The following is a 4,235-nucleotide window of genomic DNA, read 5'->3' on the forward strand; positions in this document are numbered from 1 at the left end:
GGGTGGAATGGGTGGTGAAAATATAGTCAGGAGAAATGAGCCAGGGGACCGGGAGAAAATGCGTGGGTTGGGGCGGTTGTTGGATTAAGATAGGAAAGAGGGGTCTGCGGTGCGGATTTGCCGGATTGACACGTTGTGAGAATCTTGATGAGAGGAGGAAGAATCTAAGCCATCCACTTTCTGCTGCAGGAGGATAACGGGAATGCTTGCCAGATGGGGTTAACGTCAATGAATATTTGTGTAGGAGTCGCAGAGGGAGGGCAATGAAAGATGATGATTCTCAGAAATCAACATACAAAGCAAGATGCTTTTTGGTGGTGCTCTTCGCCTGTCTTATCTTTGGGGGTACTACAATTAAGAGGCAGATTTGGTTAGGAATATATTTGGCAAGTTTTAATCTTTTCAATTTTTGTTAATGATCATCATTTTATATTTAAGACACATGCCCATTTTGGAATAGCATTCTAAATGGCTAATTTATGGATGTTATGGTTTGTATGATTAATTATAAATTTTAGTTGGAATGATTAGATGTTGTTTAGCATAATGAAACATCGAATTTGCATATGGGCAAGAGGACAGTATCAAATCTGCCATTTGCGTCCATCTTTGAATTGCAATTTGACTCGTTTGCCAATGGGAGTGATAATAGCTTGTAAACAGATCTAACCTTCTAGAGTAGAATATCTTGATCTTGATATTAGCATAATGCCATCAACTTGATTGAGTAGTACGTATCTTGGTGCTTTCATGTTGCACCTTATCATGGAAAAATCTTAGCATTTCTCTAGAGATTAATATGACCCCAATCTCTGATAACAGAATTATGTGGATAGCTTCATCTTGATTGTTATGGTTATATAGTGCGGTTCTTCTAACATATAGCCAATTATCTTGAGGTAGTTGTTGAAGCATGGTTCATGAAATTTGCTGAATGTTATCTAAAATAATTAACAAAATTTATTTTTTATAAAAAATTTAAAAAAATGATGTAGCAATGTAAGAATATCATCCAAAATACAACGATATCTTCTACCTCCATGAATCAAACGATGGGATAGGATTAAATAAATTATTTTCTCATATAAAGGACTCAAACAATCTTTTTATTTTCAACGTGGGATAAGGACTAAAAAATCTCAATCAAGACGGTCAAAAAAAAATATATTTGGAGAAAATTATTTAAAAAGTTTTGAATTTTTAAATTTAAATTCCCCTTCAACAGTAATTTGGTCCGAGGAATAACCTATGGCTTGGAATATATTTTTATACCTGCAATATAGCTTTTTTTTTTTAATAAAAGCAATATAGCTTTCCGAAGCAAGAGCAACTGGAATTACCTATAAGGTAAACATGTTGTTACTAATTCGTGCTTTCCTTTTTACCTGACATGGTCAAAACTGCCCTTAAGCTAAAGCCAATCTAGATATTCTAGCAATACCTCATGGAATAGCAATCCTAAAAGGAAAAAACCATTCCAATTCCACTCATACCATTCCCAGAAGAAAACACAGCTTTTATATGCCATATAACAGTAAATGTCACACTGCCAGCAAAAGAAATCGAAGAGTGAGCGCGTGTGAGAGAGGAGCCGTAAACAGACTTCTCTTGACCTCTATTTGGAGAATTGAGAGGATAAAATTAATCTCAGCCCGAGGTTTAACAAATGCGGTAGCTAACTAACATTAGCACCAAAGTCTTTTAGTGTTGCTATTGCATTATAATGTCAAGAATCGTAGATAACGCACTAAGCTTGCCCATGCAAAGGATATGTTAGACATTAGGTTGCCTTGATCCGGATAAAATAGAGTTGTTTCTTAGAATAGGGAATTTTTTAAGCTTTTTTCCTGGTTTGTTGGGCTTTCATCTTATTTCCGGGAATGGGATCCTTTTGAAAAACACCATTTAGAATGGTGTTTAATCGGTAAAATATTGTGGCTTTCATTTTATTTCCGAGAATGGGATCTTTTTGAAAAATATTATTTGAAATGGCATTTCTATTAGTAAAAATATCATTCGAAATGGCGCTTTTAGTGCCCAATCAGCACCCCACACCACTATGCTGAAATTTTGCGGTTTTAAAAAAAAATAAAAAAATCATATAATCACCATTTAGAATGGCCTTGAATAAACGCCATTGAGAATAGCGCTTTTAAGAAACGCCAAAAAAAAATGGTGTTTTTAGAAACACCATTATCAATGGCATTTCTTTTTGGTCCCCACATATCCCGATTACTCACTCTCTATCTCACTCACTCTGTCTCCTCGTACCGCCTGAGACGAGGTCCCCCACGCCGCCTCCAGCCCCCCCTCCCTCCCTTCCTTCTTCCCCCCATGAGTCCCCCGACCTCCATGCGCCCCCAATTGCCTCCCCCCTCATGTCGCCTGTGACCGCATCGCCCACGGCCGGCTCCCCTCCCCCTCTCGCTTTTCCTTCTTCTGCTGTAAGTACCCCGACCTTCGCGCACCCCCGACCGCCTCCCCCTCGTGCTGCCTGCGATCGCGTCATCCACGGCCAGCTCCCCCCCTCTCCCCTTTCCTTCTTCCACCGTGAGTCCCCCGACCTCTGCACGCCCCAGACCACCTCCCCCCTCACACCACCTGCGACCACGTCGTCCACAGCCGGCTCCGCCACCCTCCACCCCCCATCCCAGCACCGGCCCTGGTGAAGCCCGCACCCCCTGTGGCTCTGAGCGCCTGCGGCATAGAAAAAAAAAAAAAGAAAGAAAAATGTGGCCCCACCCCCTACTAGGTTTTTTTTTCCCACATTTTCTCTCATCTAGCATTTCACATGGGGAATATATTTTCCTATGAAGCCCATATGTTTTTTTTTCACATTCTGCCCTACATTGCATGCGTAATCTAAGATATTTAGTTAAAACATTTTCATTCTGCCCTTACAGATCAGTTTATTTTAATCCAAAATGAAAAATGTCATTGTTAGCAATATGTAGTTAGAACAGACAAGTTCATTTCATTCTCTTTTATATTTGCCCATTTTTGCTTAATGTTGATATATTTTTGTTGGTTGTTTTTTGTTAAGTTGATGGCTACAGAATGTGTTCATATGCTATTGTATTGTGACAGCACAATATAGAGTTGTGTTGATGGAGTAGAATATAGTGTACATCCTACTTCTTCAATCAGATTAAGGATTACAACAACTTAAAGTTGAAATGGCATTGCCCTATTGTTTTTGGACCGTCGATGCAGATTAAATATACTGTGACATTGGTTGAGGATGACGAAGTTGTGGAGGAGATGCTTTTATTTTCTATAAAAAATTTTGAATGCAAGTATTTGAAATTATATATTGAGAAAGAGGAAGTCTACTCCTATATTGCAAATGCTGTAGCCACCATCCACAATAAAGGGTATTTTAGAAGCTTACTAACACAATCAGGAAATACTCCATCACTTTCTCCAAGGTCCATACATGGCTGGTCAAATCCCACGATTAATCATGGTTATAGGATGTGGGTCCCGCTGCCCTACCACAGTGCCATCGTGCTATGATTCTTTGAGGAATGACGAGGAGAGGAGTCATATGATGACAAGACCTATGATCAGAAGTTCTATTATGACAAGCCCTATGATGACATATCCTATTATCAATGAATCCTCATATATGGGACAAACTGATGAAATTAACACAGGTCATGAATGGGCAATCACTGTAGCCAATGTTGCTAACCGAGGTATTGAGTCAGATGAAGATCATGGAGATGAATATTGGCCTGGTGATAGTATGCATCATGATGAAGATCAAGATGAAGACCAACTTGAACGACTGCATGACCCACCATAATTTTTTACTAGTCTGGACATGCCTAATGGTAGTGGAATGGCTACTAGTTGATGCTTGCAGGACGGCTATTTATTTTGAAATTCAGAAATGAATAAATTTTTTATAGGCATGGCCTTTCTAAGTAAAGAGGAGTTGAAAAGAACTGTTGATCTATATCATATAAAGAAACACCGAACATACATCGTAGTTGAGTCCAAGTCAAAAACTTAGACAATCCAGTGTGTATCATGTGGCAGTGCAAATGAATGCAAGTAGAGGTTACGTGCTTCATTTAAAAAAAAAAATTTGGATTGTCAGTAGATATGAGGGTTCTCATACTTGCCTATATGAAGGTTTAAGTCGAGACCACAAGCATATGAGTTCAAAACTCATTGGTACTATGGTTCGACATATTATGGAGAAAGATCCTAGTGTCAATATTGAAGCA

Source organism: Elaeis guineensis, chromosome 2, assembly GCF_000442705.2.
Source record: "Elaeis guineensis isolate ETL-2024a chromosome 2, EG11, whole genome shotgun sequence".
In the NCBI taxonomy this organism is placed as follows: Eukaryota; Viridiplantae; Streptophyta; class Magnoliopsida; order Arecales; family Arecaceae; genus Elaeis; species Elaeis guineensis.